General features: G+C 35.4%; 1 long non-coding RNA gene across 1 annotated transcript; it reads right to left on the reverse strand.

Moving 5' to 3' along the window:
• Positions 1-7,871: 7,871 nt before the first annotated feature.
• Positions 7,872-17,337, reverse strand: LOC128670378 (uncharacterized). Its single transcript, XR_008404758.1, has 3 exons — positions 17,156-17,337; positions 10,340-10,493; positions 7,872-8,408 (listed from the first exon to the last, which is right to left on the reverse strand). It is a non-coding gene; the product is annotated as an uncharacterized LOC128670378 (long non-coding RNA).
• Positions 17,338-17,687: the final 350 nt, after the last annotated feature.

Genomic DNA, 17,687 nt, shown 5'->3' on the forward strand with positions numbered 1-17,687 from the left:
ATGGCGGTATTAGCCGCATTTAACCGGTTCAAACTGGATCGCACGCACAACCGGGCCGCGTTTAAGCGGATAGCACGCACAAATGAACACATTTGCGGGTCACGCGAACGGCGGATTACGCCCTACTACTTTTCACGCTGCGATGCACTATCCTTTATTCGGAAATAATACATTTTCCATCTCTAGGATATATTGTTCTATTTGAGACTAGCTGTGCCCCAGGTCTACGCTTCCAATCTAGTTTCGAAGTAAAATGTAGCTCTGTATGGGATTTATTTATTCGATTGTATTCTATCCGATGAATGTAACCTTGCTTTTTAACTTTGGGAAGTTTTGTTTTTTTTTTTTGAACGGTGATTTAGTTTGTAGATCTGGCAAGGAAAAATGGGTCTGTGTTTATATATAACCAGCTGCGCCCAGGGGTATCAATCCGTAATTTTTCTTTAAAAAACTTTCGCATTAATATTAGTAGGTCTTTTTCAATAGCATAAGTTCAATACATCTATTTGTACCCAGTATGACATAATACTTTATTTTTATTTAATAGACAAACGTGCTGTTCCTTACTAAGGGTGGGTTGCACCAGTCAACTTCGACGTTAACTTTAACCGGCGCGCCGCTAGCGATAAGACAAGATATAGGTAATAATATAAGGATAAGGTATACTTTGCGTTGTTCTCCGCAAAACCCGGCTTTTCCGGCGTTTAACTCGCGTGAAGGGGTCTTACGTACGTATTTATAGAATTCTTATAGATTTTCCTGCAGTCTACATGCAAGAATTATAGTTTAATTTTTTTGTACGGAACCTTAAATATCTGTATTCTAATAAACACTTGTTGTGTATCTGTTCATACGATAGCACTTTTTTATCGTGACCATTTTTATCGTATTTTGAGCGCTATGCTCTAGACGGTAGGGTGAATATTGAATACTGTTTATATCGAAAGAGACGTCGGAAGCTTTTTAAAGCCCGTGCGAACGAGGGATAAAGCTGCTGACTTTCCAAAACAAAATAATAATTTTCTACACTGACTCGGCACTAACGTTATCATTTCATTGCAACATTGAAGAACAAAGGTTAAACTTGCAAATAACAAGCGAACTAATACAACTCCACAAAACTATATTACGAATTCTGAACGCAGTCGAAAATTTATAACTTTATAACTTAAAGTTTCGTCTCGTTACTAACTTGAAGCTAAGAATGAATAAAAAACATAATCTTACAAAGAATGCAAAGCTAAGCACTAGGCAGTTGCCCAACTGCGTCAGAAAAAGAGTAATGTTTATTAATTTGACTGCTATATAAGACAATTTAGCACAATTTCCTAAAAATAAAAATATTAAATATTGTCAAATTCAAATTCAAATTCAAAATTCAACTTCAAATCATTCATTCAGAAATTAGACCTTCACAGGCACTTTTTCTCGTCAATCTTTATATTTATAGTTATTTCTCACAAGCTACAAACTACTGTCGTAGAATTGTGTTTTGCCCCGAGGAAAGTTTACAAGAAGGTTCAACAAAATGTATTATATCTGAATTTCATATTCGTTATGCGTGTGTCTGATTCAGAATTTGAATCCAAAAAGCACTACTAATGTGGGTCGAGCCGCGCTGCATCCTAATAAATTCATCGGCAAATAGTTTCGTGCATAAGGTTTCCTCTAAAAACTAGTGGCCCGTTACTCTGTAAACCTTCATGCTCCTAAACGGTACAGTAATTTCTATCTAATTCTATCTATTCTAACTAATCCCACTTGCGAATGATTGGATGTCGTTATGTTTGTATTTATTACTCAATTGGACTGATTCGATGGAATATGGTATAGTATAACCTGGAATAGCACATATGGTACTTTTTATTCTGAAATTCCTACGGAAGTAAAGTCCCGAGGCGCAACTAGTAACACATCGAATAGCAGTTACAGTTAATGTTATAACTGGACTGTGATTTTTATAGTCTGTGACCGCCTGTTCTCAAAACAATTAGAGATACACTAGACATATTGTAAAAATATTGGGCAATATGATTTAATATTAGATTCTATGAAATGTTGACAGCACAATAAAAATAAAATAAATAAATAAATATATTGGGACAATTCACACAGATTGAGCTAGCCCCAAAGTAAGTTCGAGACTTGTGTTATGGGATACTAACTCAACGATACTATATTTTATAACAAATACATATATAGATAAACATCCAAGACCCGGGCCAATCAGAAAAAGATCATTTTCCATCATGACACGACCGGGGATCGAACCCGGGACCTCTCGGTTCAGCGGCAAGAACTTTATCACGGCGCCACTGAGGTCGTCAACAATGGAAACTCAAATTAAATTTTGCTTTTTTTATTGACTTTATACGCCACACTCGAGGCGAGGAATTACATTCGGGATATTTCAACTTCTTTTGTTTTATTATTTTACAGACTGAAATACAGTACTAAAATATAGACCGACTTTTGTGTCCAGTTCGTTTAGAATCATAGTGAGAAAATTAGGGTACGTTGCTCTTCACGCTCTGTCTACTCAACCAATACTCTTGAAATTTTGCATACATATAGAACGTAACTTTCATCCTGGAATAATAACTGCTCCCGTGGGAAATCTCGCGGGCGAAGCCGCGGGCAAAAGCTAGTAATATATAATTTCACGTCAACACAGTCGCTATGTGTAGTGAAATTCCTAGGCTAATTACGTCACTTAATCTTCATTTAAGGGCCGGCCGTGCCTTGAAGCTCTGAATACAATTCAATAGCATCGGACAAAGACTGACTTTAATTTATAGTGGAGCGTAGTGGAGGGTGGGGGGCGTCATTTTGGCTTAGGTACAACGGCCGCATTCCCCCTCGAGGGGTTATTACACAGCAGAGCTAATGGAATATTAATACTCATACCATACGATAAGTTTCAATTTCGCATGACGATTGTTTGAGAGTGTACCTTCTGTTTATTACATATTCTGTGAGCGGTCGCTGCAGAGACCACTATTATTCTTATCAATTTTAAACTAGAATAAATTATCTTTGAACCCTGTCCAATGGCTCGATATTAGTTATTATCCAAGTAGCAAGCTATCAGGGTTGCCAACAATTGTAAAAATGAATCACTTCTACAAAATTCCGACACAAAATGTTCTGTCGTTGGCAATTGACTAATAATTATCTAATTCAATGTGACAAAAAAGTTAAATAGTCTATATTTACTCGTATGAAAACCCTTTCTGAATGACATTTAAGTAGGTATAACGCGACCATACAAACGATAAAGTATACTCGCTTTAACAACATATAAAAATTTAAATCTTTGGTTTTCTTCAGGAAGAGGCTGTTGTATTCATAACAAAAATATCATACCCATTAAGAGTTCCCTCATTGGGGATCCGATCCTGGGTGCGCCTGGGAAGCTACTTTTGAATATGATAAAACTCATAGCCCTGCTGACTTGTCTATTTGCAGCATTTAAGTACTTCTTTCCGGCTGGCAGTTCTCAAAGAAGCTGAAATTAAATGACGGCTAACTCTCGCAAGATATGTCGGAATAGTTATAGCACTTTTCATTTTAGATGCTTTGCTTTGTCGAAACTTAATAAGAATTTGTATTAGCCGCAACTAGTTACACAAGTATTTAACAGGTGTGTTGCAATTACAACGCGCGAATTGTCTTTTGAGCTCCTTTTGAAATTGTAGCTTTTCAAATCAATTTAAGACTATAAATTAGGTACAATAAAAAAGACCTTTCTTTTATGTCGCTACATTCCGATTTAAATTTAAGATGATATACTTATTTTTATTAAAATTATCAATCCTCTCTCCTTTACTCACAAAAAATTATTGCCTTGATAATTTGAAAAAATGCTAAAACATGATACATATAACCTTGTTAAAACCATGCCGAATGTGTAGAATTTATATTATCCATCGCAATAACTTTAAAAATATTAAATAATTTGGGAATTTTTCGATATTTTATTATCAAAAATTATGGTACTATTAGATATCTATGGGAAATACGTTTCAGTGTGAGTGGACGATTAATGTGTCCGTCACGCGCCCCGCGCCCCGCACCCCGCACCCTCGAGCAACACATTTCGAATTCAAATAAAAAATAAAATTATTAAAATGTATTACTAAAACTTAATTTACTTTAAATATCTCTTAGATGGGTATATTATATGATATGCGGTAATAAAAAAATTAAAATATAGGCAACTGCAAGTTTATACTTAGTTCCCCCCATTTTAACATACAATATTTTTAAAATGGTACTATAGGTAACTTAATTTGCCGAACTTTGATGGATTCGGCATACATTGCAATTTTTTCATTGCGGTAAATAAAAGCAGTCATACAAACTACGCAATGCATTCGCGTCATCAGCGGTCTGTGTGGAGTGTGGAGCCGACATAAGACACAAGTCACTACCGACACAGTTTCCATGCTCTGTTGCCGCGCTGCTTTCTAGAGCGGACACCGCCAGCTGTCATCTTACATCGCACTTGATTTCGAACAGGATATCCATAATAAATAAATCTAAAATGAAAAATTTTAAATAGACGAAAACCATATTTTCTTGTATTGATGTGTTCAGTAATTTTATTCCATGACTCTCTCTCTCTCTTTTATCGTCCTTGCATGTTTCCATTTGTTTTTATGGCCGGCCGGTTAGCCGGATCTTATAAGTTAGTTGACGTTTCTTACAACACCCACGGGACGATACAATGGAATGGTCCCAGTAAGGTTTCTGGCTTGTTGTGTCCCACTCATGGGTAAAGTATTTATTTTTATCGTATGCGGCCAGGAAGTTGGACGAAACTAGACACTAGACGGACGCAGAATAAGATATAGACCCAGGAGGAGATGGCGGGACTATAACGAGAAAATTCTACCAAAAGAAGCAGAAGCAAAAGAAAGACAACTAAAATAAAAGCATGTAAAATTGGAATAGTAACCGTGTAGAAACATTTGAATTTTCAGATAACTGGCGGAAGTTTTAATTTATTGATGTTGGCCACACTGCGCTTCGTTTATGGTTATATAAATAAACGTTGGGGATGAAAGATAAATAATAAATTGCACTGTCACTGCTCTCAAATTTATCGTATTTCCGCTCTGTGTAAATAATGTATGTGTAACAAAATTCCACAACAATATAAAGATCAGAATTTAAATTTATTTATAAAGCACCTCAGGTCCTTGCTGATTGATAAATGTTATTATAATTTGAATGTTTTTTTAATTATACAGATAAAAATTTAGTTAATTTAGTTAGTTTTATTTATTCGATTTTGTTTTGTGGGATGATAGCATGCTCTCCATTTAAATTTGCATACCCGTGGACGGTGAAACATGTAGGATTAAGTTTTTCTTTTAACACCACATTGTAAAAAAATGTAAACTCATGTTTTTGCAAATAAATAATCTTTGTCTTTGTAACGATATTAATTTTTAAAACGTTACTTTTTATTATGACCTTTTTTATATACGTATAATATATTACATAAATAATATAAAATCATCTCTTTCGTGAACTGACAATTTATAGTATTGGATAGTATTAGAATTTGTAAATAGTTACACATTGGCTGTTCCTGGATGTGTAAGTAAAGATGTTGTATTTGTCTATACAAACATAAATGTCTATACAAACCTCCCATCGGTTCACCAACAACTGCTTCCATTGTGTAATGCATACTCCAGTCTGCATCACTAGATACCTGTGTATAACTGGGTATACACCCGGTTATATTAATATTATTAAGTAGTCAAAAAGAGAATATATATGTATATGCTCTACTAAGCTGACTGTAAATATATACGAGTATGTACTCCTATATATGATAACAGTTTAATTGGCTAGTTTAGGTAAATTGATAATGGAGTTTCGAATCATAATAAGCACCTGCAATACAGGGCAATCATAATTGTTAGTCGACTATTGTTAGTCGAACTATACTAGTTCTCGAAAATCGATTTGCTCACCTATTGCTTTCTCATTGTACATTGTTACCGCACATACATTGCGAATTAAAACTGTAAGAATTGATCCCATAATTATATGTTTGGAAAATTTTGAATTTATATGTAAAGTGTCGTCGCAGAAGGTAAAAGATGAAAATCAGTACTGGACATGTTGTTTTGTTTGTGTTAGAAAAATGTTTGTTGGGTCTGTTTATGCAATAAAGCTATTCAATATAGGCAAATATCATAAAATATGAAATATTTAGGCTCTCGGCTCAGTCTCACAAGGGATATAATATTTTTTTGCACAGTGATCACTATGAATAACAAATCTTTGAATTCGATGGATTTGTTATAGTATCAAAGTAAAATCATTCAGAAATTAAATATTCACTGGCATTTCTGTGCGTCAAATCTTGCTCTCCTTCCTAAGCGCTTTCCTGGTTTCTTTTGCAGCCATTGAGCGTCGAAGCCCAGTATCGGCTTTCCTATTTTTAACCTCCGACGCAAAAAGAGGGGTGAGGGGTAGACCGCTAAGTGTGTCTGTCTGTCTGTCTGTGTACGTGGCACCGTATTCAATAGCTAATTTTTATGCTTTGTCTGGTTCCTAGATATGTTATGCATGTTCTTAGATATGTTTATATTAAGTTTATTTATAGCGTAATTAATAAGTTGTAGCAAAATGAATATTAAAAGTCGGCGTTTTTTTTAAACTGTCTAACAAATAAACTTGTTTCGTTTCCACTCCGCACGATCTTCAGCATCCCTCATTGTCACACCATTGACAAGCATTTCTATCCTTCTAGTATATTCTTACATTATTAAATATTTTTCAAGCTAGCATTTATATAATAACGTTTCGGAACGAAGGAAAAATGTCATTAAACAGCAAGTAAGATAATAAACGTAACATTATAATTCAGTGAAGCGTAACAAAACTGCTAGTGTACAACATGAGCACTTTGCGCTAGACTCGGCTATGACAAATTAAAATGAACACGTGTCCTACAAAGTTAATTACTCACGGCAGCATCTAAAGCTGTTATTATTTACAAAACATACTCTAGGTCAATAACCTCTTCTTGTTGCTGGATAGAATGTTATTCCGACTACTTTATACTGTCTAAAAAATATCTTAAAGTTTCTAAACAATAACACTTCATTTCAAAATATTTTTTTAAGTATAGAGATATTTGAATATCGAAAATGCAACAATTTATATTTAACTACCTAGGTGGCGCGGTGGTAAATTTCTTGCCACTGAACCGAGAGGTCCCGGGTTCGAACCCAGGTCGGGTCATGATGGAAAATGATCTTTTTCTGATTGGATAAACATCCAAGACCCGGGCCAATCAGAAGAAGACTATATTTTAAAAATTCAACGATACTATATTTTATAACAAATACATATATAGATAAACATCTATATATGTATTTGTTATAAAATATAGTATCGTTGAATTAGTATTCCATGACACAAATCTCGAACTTACTTTGGAGCTAGCTCAATGAAAAATAAAAAAAAACTTTAATAAAATTTTAATTCAGATAAATACAAACACTAAATAACGAATTAGATATGTAACGAATAAGATATTCTACATTAGATTCCACAAATATATTGTTCTTACAATGTGGTTTCGATTGTGTTAAATTTATAATGCACTGAACTTCTGCTTCAGCACAGTATAAGTTTAACACAACCGCTAATAGTGATTTAAATGTTACTATAAGATATTTATAATTAAAACAAGTAGAAAGCAAGCATAATATTTATAAAAAGGGTACTTTTGTTTATGTATTAACATAGGTACAGCACTTACCTCAACACTCAAATTCAAATTTAAATAAACATGAAGGTCTACATTCAGAATTTAGACCTTCACAGGCAATTTTTCACGTCAAACTTTATTATTATTAAAAAAAAAAAAAACATTTTTCTTTTATCGACATGTAATCCAGATAGTTGACATAGAAGTCAAGCCTCGACCGAAGAGTTGGCAACTCCCCACCACCTCCTACTAATTCATAATTTATTTCCGTCCTCCGCGCAAATTACTTTCCAGTGAATCTAATGTGAGGCGACGTATTAATTAGTCAGTCTCAGTATAAGCAGAAATAAACTCACGAGTGTGTATTGGTCACTAATTAGGTAAGTGATAAAGCTAGCTTTGATACGATTAAATTAAGCAAAAAAAAAAAGTTTTTTAGACATTATCACAAATATATTTTCAAAAATAAGAAAAGAAATATATTTTTTTAGAATACTATACTTATGTAAATGTGAAAATGACTATGAATCAATCGATTTTACACATGCAAATTTACGCAACGCCGTAACCCCTCAACAGTTCACAGCACGGGCATCGTTTTTTGTCAGGCGTTAAATGCCACAAGACCTCTCTGACGACTGTAAACGCTTGTGGCACAAATGTGCGACTGAAAAAAGAAACAAACCTATGAAATTTTTTAATATAGAATTACAGTTCAATTACACAGAAATTATTAAGTTTAACACAATACACGCAGTAGAATATGTAAAAAATCCGTCACATCTTAACTTGTTAATCAAAAGCGAATTAAGCTCGTGTAAGACAAATTCTTTCAAAGTTTTCTCCCGGACCTCCGGATTGGGGGTGACGCAATTAATCATCTTCGTTATACAAAGCTCAAAGCTCTTTCACTGGATTGTATAAAGGAAAGTTTCAAAGTGTTACCCGATGATGGGACGAAAATGGCTGCAAAGGGTTGTATTGTATTTATATTGTTATTTATCTGAAGTAATTCATTCAAATGTACATTTCAATAAAATTCTCTACGGGACCATATAATTTATTTTTACAGAAAGAGTTAAAATTAGGAATCTCAGTTGTATTCTCTGCGGGGCGTTGTTGCTACGCTACGAAACTCGTAGCCCCCTTGTAGCGCAAGCTACGACTTCATTACTTGCTACGAAACTCGTAGCAATCATACTACAATTGGTGTGGACAAAAATCCTAATTGGAATATACTAAACCAATTTCGATAAAAAATTATAATGTTATATATGTGTAAAAATAGTATCGTAATTTTATTTGCTCAGTTCAATTCTCAATTGGTTTCTTCAATTGCTTTAATCTTTTATTAATAAATAAATAAATATATTAGGACAAATCATACAGATCGAGCTAGACCCAAAGTAAGTTCGAGACTTGTGTTATGGGATACTAACTCAACGATACTATATTTTATAACAAATACATATATAGATAACCATCCAAGACCTGGGTTAATCAGAAAAAGATCATTTTCCGTCATGATCCGACCGGGGATCGAACCCGGGACCTCTCGGTTCTGTGGCAAGAACTTTACCACTGCGCCACCGTGGCCGTCATTAATACGAGAGTTAAATCCGCATCTTCTACTTATAATATCGATATTGTGCAACAGTTTACATATATGAATAAATAAATAATCTAAATCATTATCTCATAAAGAAAATCATACACGAACTTCGCAAATGATTCTAAAAATATATAAAATTCATTTCCGTCGTGAAAATGAATACGCTTAATTACAGCGGCTATAAAACTGCGCTCGGACGAGGCACTAAGCCGTAGTGAGTAAGTTTTATCAAGATACCGTCGGAAACCAAGTGATTACGTTACTTTGCCCAGTTTTAGGACAATTTTGGGATTGGCAAAAATTTGGAAAAACAATATAATTTGTACTTTGAAGTCTCTTTATTCTCTCTTATTATCTGAGCGTTTTCTCGTTCTCTTCCTCAGCCGCGAAACGTTGTAGTACAGGGTCCAATTTCCTCCACTTTACAAGGTCATTGACGCTAGTTTTATTGTTCAGTATTTTGATGTAGTAATATCGGTAAATTGAGGTGATTCTGATGCAGTGATTGATGCAGTGAAAATGTTTGCCTGCAATTTTAAATGTTTTGGATTCGGTGCCCGGTGCGGTCAATGCTGTTGCCTTTATGAATGTGATTTCATGATAGGATCTTGGTGTTTCATGAAAGAAAGAAAGGGTACGTAAGAACTGGTCAAATTCAAATAAAAATCATTTATTCAGAATTTCGACCTTCACAGGCACTTTCTCGTCAAATTTTATTTTTATAGTTATTTCTCACAAGCTACAAACTACTGGCATTTCGGAACGACCACTGCTGAGAAGAAATGCCGAAAGAAACTCATTTGAACAGTGTTGGTCCCTATCATGCCAGAAGGGCTTACCATTTATTGTTTCTTACAATGTTTTTTCTAATAATATATAAAAGTACATAATGGACATAGTCAAAAGGTATATCAAAACAGGTTATGATTGTGAACAGAGTGCTGATTATAATATATATATATCGATGTGAAACACAATTAACTTACACAAAAATATATGAGAAACGAGATGACCAGTTCCCTCTGGCAGCACCCGTTCACGAGTTGACGCATGGGTCAGCCATCGCGTAGCTCAACCATAATAGAGGGAACCTCACGACCCGGCCAGATTGACCATTCGATGGTCATGTTCATTACATGGCTGAAAATTTAAAAAATACACTTTTAAATAAACTACTGAAATGGGTGAACGCGGGGCGGGGTAAGAGGCGAGGGGGACGCGACGAAAGTGGAAAATCACCGCAACTGCATCTGTACTCGGTGCAATAGAGATTTTAGAGATTTTTCCCGCGAAACGGCGGATTATACTCACCAGAGATAGAAGACATTCGGAAGACATTGCCAACATAACATTAAACGACATAAACTCCAAAATATCCCGTGCAAATTTTTACTCTATCTCCGCGTTATAAGGTTAATTTTCGTTAGGTATATTAAGAAGATCTGACTGTTTGAATAAGAGATAGGGTTTCGCCGCAAGGGCACTTAAATGCTGCTAGTTCGCGTTGAATTATTTGCAACGGCAACGTTTTGTTCGCTAATGCTTTCCCGCGTAAATACATATGGCAAGCCCGCTGTGATAGGTATAGTGGCTGCACGGCTCGTTAACTTACATGCACCTCTATGTGGTGGTAATAGAGACGAGATTGTTTGCAAACGATTTGCTGTGTAATGCTTTCCCGCGTAAATAAATTCATATGACGGGAACCCCGCTGTGATAGGCACTATTGCAAAGCTTATTGAAGCAGTAGCTAGGCATGTCGATCGAAAGGTTCCAGGTTTTAATCCTACTCGTGCACACGATTTTTTATACGAAAGTGAACCATGTATAGCAATTACCCCAATCCACGCATCCGGTGATGGAAAACATCTTGAGAATACTTGATCACTAGTTGACTGTTTTGTCGTATCGTGGGGGCGGTACATAATAGCATAAATCATGTCAGATGCCTTTGAGCAACTTCAATATAACCTTAATCGTATGTTAGCAATAACACGCTAAAAAGAAAATCGCAAAATGGCTGCATCTGGAAGCTCACAAAATAGAAAAACCAAATTGTAATTTTATGTTAGAGAATAGTGCGATGAAATTCAATGAATTCCACTACATACGTGCCTTCCCCGTCGTTCTAGCTAAGTGACGACGGTGCGATGCGATAATATCTGTAGATAATATGAAACGTACATATTTATTAACGCGAGGCAAGTAGGTATCTGGTTCTAACTAAATAGACGACTTAACATTATTCCGTGAACGTCCTACGAATCGACTTTAATTTATAAAAATCCTAAATCCTCAACAGAGTAACAACGGCAACTAAAGAGAGTTGAAGTCAAACAGTCGAATGGTTTTGAAAATACAGCATTTCAGGCATTTCTTTTATGCAGTGGTCGTTCCGAAATGCCAGTAGTTTGTACTTTTTTTTATCAAAACTACATATTTTGACAAACTACTAATCCATACTATTATTATAAAGAGGTAAGCGTTTATGAGTTGGTATGTTTGAGGCGAAACTACAGAACCGATTTCAAAAATTCTTTCACCATTAGAAAGGTACATTATCCAAGATTGCTATAGGCAATATTTTATCTCAAAATTACCACGAGAACGAAGCCCTGAGCAACATCTAGTTTGTGAATAAATCCTTTAACTTTGACGGCCAAATCTTAGCGGTCCTTGGTTTTCTGGGCGTCACAGCCGACTCAACCGGGAACTAGAGAGAAAAAGTATTTACGTCTACGTATAGCTTGTGTTATAGCCGTAATATTTTCAACACGCGTCGTATCGCGTCGTGCAGTGCGGTCGCAGCGAACCTAGGACATCGGGTTATGAATTCTTATATTAAAATGTGAGTCTGATACGTGACCTTGCGACTTACGAGCTCCACAACTTCGAAAAGCTCACTTTGATGTCTCATTACTCGATTCTAAGAATTTTATATTTAAAAGATATTTCTTCAAATGAATGGCTTTGACTTTGTATAATATTTAATCTTTCTATTAGAAAATGTTTTTATAAAGCATTTGATGATATTAGGCGTAATCGGCTCTATATATATATTATGTAAGAATTTTATCGCCGTTCCATCTGTTTTTATATAAAATTGTTTTTCGCTGAACAAAATCATCAAAGTTATATAATTCGTGATGAAAATAATTGAAAGCAAAAAGAAGAAGACAGACTGACACCAGTCGTGCTGTCAGATATTTTGCATTTTTTGCACAAATTATAAAAAAAGTTAATTAGACTAAATGTTTACTTACACAATGAATAGTAATTTGTTATAAAGTATTATGATAATTAGCTATCTATTTAATTTACGTTTTCTTTTACACAAGAAAGTCACACATTCCACTGGAATCCGTAAGTCTCCAGCGGAAACGAGCGAGTGGTTCCGCTGCGTGACGGACGGCCACAGAACCTTTTAGCCGACACAACGTTTACCTGTTTGGGGTTCCCTACAAGTAAAATAACTTTTATTTATTTGTTCTGGAACATTTAAATGCATCTTCCACGGATATAAATTTGTCCAGTGTCCCTACACAGTTTCACATAGATATGCACCAGAAAACTCGTGTTATGTATCTCATCATATTTTAGTTTTAATGCTGATCTCCAAAGATACTTCAGGCTAAGCCTTTATAATTGGACTTCTTACGGCGACAGAGGGTCAAGCGAATCCCGATCGTCTTAATGGGCGATTAAAATGTCGACCGTGACGTGGGCCGGTGCCGGTGGTGGAGGGAGATTGGAAAAACGCAGGTAATCAAGGAATTAATTGATTCGCAGCTTCGCCCGCAAACGACTCATTTATTTCACGAAAAAAAAGGAAATTAAAAGAACTCGATTCCAGGGGAATTTTTGTCTTTTGTGTATAGAACAATTGGAGCGAAAGAAATCCTTTTGTTCGTTAATTGGCACCTGCTATGTTGACATCATTGTCTATCACACTCATCGAACTGGATGGAAAATAATTGTATGATAGCTTCATATTTTATCCATACTAATATTATAAAGAGAAAAGATTTGTATTATTGTTTGTGTTGGAATTCAAAAAGTACACGACCTATTTTGATAATTTCTGGCACAGAGATAGACGAAACTTTCAGGAGTAACATACTACTAGTACTACTGCTACTTTTTATTGTAATTTTGTCCGAGCGAAGCCGGGACGGCCCTCTAGTTCAGATCTATTCGATCAGTAGAATAAACTTTTGGTGAAAAACATTAAATTTCAAATCTTACAATCATTTCATTGAACATAAGTAATTAAGTAAATTTACTTATCTTATGTTTGTTCAATAAATGACCTGTTCATGTGACTCCAACGAGTGACTAATGTAATGCATGATACATCTCGATACAGTGACAAAATCTGTATCTCTATTTCACAAACATTTTCAATATAATATTTTTCTATATTGAATGCGAATATTTTCATCGACAAGCAGTCACACTATATCTGCACGCAATCGCCTACCTTGGGTTACAAAGCCCAAAAAAAAGAATGAAATGTGTAAGTTTCACGTGAATTTATTATAACAGGCTCCCACTAAATTGCTTCAGGCGCGGATGTTGCGATGAAGCTTTTAATATAATACATTCCGTAAAAAATAAATAGTGCGCACATTTCAACTTTGAAAGGAGATTTATAGATTGTTATAACATTGTTTAAATACGGGTTTCATGTAATTTCAATGTGTTTTAAGGGAGTATTTGTCAACTGCAACAAAAACATATCACCAAGTTTTGCCAACTTATAAACCAATGTAACTACTTAAATTGATTTTGTTATAAAGGATTTTAGTACACTAATGTACTATTATTATATGTTACTGTTATGTATTGTTACTGTTTGTATTATTTGTTATGTTATTAGTATATATTACTATGGCGACAGACGTACATGAGGTTGAAGTACTAATACTTCAACCTCATGTACGTCTGTCGCCAAACAGCAGGGCATTGTGTTACGATTTATAGGGAGACTAGTGATAAGGCCACAAATATGGCAATATTATTTACATCGAGCCCTGGATTCGACCGTCGCAGCTGGGAGTGTAATCGGGAACACGCAAGGATGAGAATTACCACCCTGCATAAAACGCTTATTTGGCTTCCACAAAAACTAATCCAAATTTTCAAACAATTGTTTTGAAAATGTATTCATCCATTAAATCATAGAATTTTAAGAAGTGGGCTCTCAGACCACACGCACATAAACACTCGAGTTATTTATTATACTCAAACAACATATGAGTCATGAGCAGGGCACCACATATTGTATTTGGATATATAAAAGCATGATATAAGCAATCTGCTGACGACACTAGTGAAAATATCGCCGCTGCGACAAGGAAGAGGCGGCGCACCGGGCCATGCGACCGGTTCGTGTAGCTCCTAAACTTGCGTAACTTTAATATATCATACAAAAAGTCAAAACATACTTTTAAAACAATTTGGACAAGTTACATCATTATTAGATAATACGAAAGAAAAAACTGTAATTTGCTTTGTAAGACAGTACCATAGTCGAAGTGCATGCATGAAAATAGTAATCAGTAGAAAGGAAGCGATATTCAGTGGTAAGTCGATATCTCTAGTTTCTGCCCACCCTCGTGGGAAACAGACGTGGTACTATGTATGTATATATGAAATTTACATATCTGCTTTGATTTTGAGGCGATGGTGGTGTTATGAAGTGGTGGTAGTGTAATGGTTAAGACTGTGGATCGAAAGGTCCCAGGTTGGAATCCTACTCGTGCCACATGAGTTTGTATACCAATCTGACTCATGTATAGTAGTTTTCATCGACCAGCACTTGCTTCCGGTGATCCGGTGAATGGTTGATTATTATTAAGGCAAACCACTCCATTAATAATGCCAAGAAAGTTGTTGTGTGTATTTCATTCCACGTAATGACCACGACCCTCAGCTATTCGAAGAGTTTGATTTTGACCATCACATCTTTTACTATGTTTTACGTAACTAAATAATGTCCTTATTTCTCACCCTTTCTACATAACTAGCAAAAGTAGCTCTCGCATCTTCAACAGGGAAACTTTTATTATGAACATGGGATCTGTTCCATATCTCACCCGATTAAATTTGAATGAAATATGATCGGGTGTGTACGTTACATAGAAATCGGAATTATATCTAATAACAGGTTATTTTACCGCTGCCGGACACAACTGAATGGAACTTCCATTTGAATTTTAACTTTCAAATATTACGTGGCAGAATTTGCCGTTAGATTTGCTTGTCTAAAGTAACGTGGACTGATTTCAACGTCGGGCGCGGACATTTCGTTATCCACAGTGACACGACCTCACTTGAATAGTGGCGCCAACTAGTGAGCGTAGAAATGGTAGCCACATTCATTACCATTTAATTTGTGTTCAGCAGACGCCACTTCTATTATAATACGCATTCGATTTCTGCAGTGCGTTGTGTAAAATATGTGGGCCTTTCTTCCATGACTGAACAGATAACATAATATTCTTATTTTAGTGGCGTACTTACATAATATATGTGTAGGTGTTGAGATAAATCCCGCCCGATACGTCACGTGTAAAAAGGTTGAGCGCTCGTAAAATTTCCATATCGATGTCGGTAGATGCGTTTTATGGCCGTTGCGCCAGCCCTAGGCGACGTGCGCCGTGCACAACCCTATTTCGGAGCCTTTTGAGGAAACAATTCACTGGGCAATATCTTCTTGTTATTATTCAGACGTCTTGACGCCATTTTTCTGAATTTTGTGTGTGTATTGTTTTATCTCCCTAAAATCGGGAACTTATATTTGTTTCGTATTATTTCGTATTAGCGGCTCGTCCAGGGTTTCGCTCGGATAAATACATTATACGGGTATATCGGATAAATGAATAAACTATACACCAAAACCTTCCTCAGAAATCACACTATCAATTTGGTACAACTAAAAGAAATGTGCCTTCGTAATTATCAAATTATTTAATTAATATAAAACTATTCTAAGCAATAAGTGTATATATAATAGTTATTTATTATGACAACTCACAACACATGAAGAAAGATTTTGATTGATTGAGATTTATTTGTTTTCCTCTTCAAGTTTATTCTTGTACTTTTACATATATTATTTTGTGCAATAATGTTTCAAATAAAAATATATAGTTAAATTATTCACACCAAATAAACCCTGATTTAAAAAGCAACTTTCGAATCGTATACATCTTACCTTTCGAACCTTTTATTATAAAGCTCCAACACATTTTTTATCGACATATAAACCCTTTGTACTAAATTGATTATGTTCCAAAAAGTTCTATTTTTAATTTATCACGCCGCTCCTCGCGGCTGAGGATTTATTTTTCTCTCGGGACAAACAGCGGCCTTGTAATGAAGACGCAAACGGGTTATGGTTAGAAATTAACTACTTTTAAATTAGCCAACTCGTCCGCCATGAATATTTGACTTTTACGACGGTATGATACGAGCATTTTAAATGCTTTATTTATTTTTAGTTTCAGCCATTCTTTATACCACTCATCATCATCATATTGAGTGTGTTATTGCTAACATTGGTGTCAAATTTTATTCAAGTGGCCTAAAGGCATCTGACATGACTTTTACCTCGCCAGGTGGCAGGTAATCTGATTCTCACTAGTGAACTGAACTGCCCACCAATGTGGAGGTTTCTCACCGTAAGCATTATAATAATATTGCCTAATTTTGCATTTCATCAATGTAAAGAAACTAAGTTGTTCTTCGTGTAAATCTTTTGGCACCGTAGGTCTTACGTACACCCATATGCGGCTTACCGATCGCTATCTCGTCGATCCCAAAAAGCGCTCCTAACTATTAGTATAATAATAAAATAACGAAAAGGAAAACTGTATCAATTCATCGGTGGACGTCACTCGGTTTACACAACTTATTCTCAGCGTCGGAGCTACATCACGAAGTCATTCCAGCCACAAGCCGCGTCGAAGCCGCAGTGTGCAAAAACTAGTGGACACTGACTTATTGTGGCATTCGCTGGACTTTCTTTTGGAGTGTGTTTTGCTAACAATAGTATTTGATTTCATTTCCGAAAGGAAAGATATCAAACACTATTGTGCTACTCGTAAAAGCAATGGTTTTTACGAGCCGTTAAATACACACAAGTAACCTAAAAAACAACGGCGGAATTCCATTCACTTCAGGTTTATCGTTTTCTTTGTCAGTGGGGTGCGTGGGGTCTGCTCATAATAAATCTTAACATGTTGAATATACCAGTTGCAAAAATAACCTTCCTTGGAAAAATCAACCCTCTTTAATTTCCACATTCTTCATTATCGTCGATATCATCTG

Source organism: Plodia interpunctella, chromosome 1 (genome assembly GCF_027563975.2).
Source record: "Plodia interpunctella isolate USDA-ARS_2022_Savannah chromosome 1, ilPloInte3.2, whole genome shotgun sequence".
In the NCBI taxonomy this organism is placed as follows: Eukaryota; Metazoa; Arthropoda; class Insecta; order Lepidoptera; family Pyralidae; genus Plodia; species Plodia interpunctella.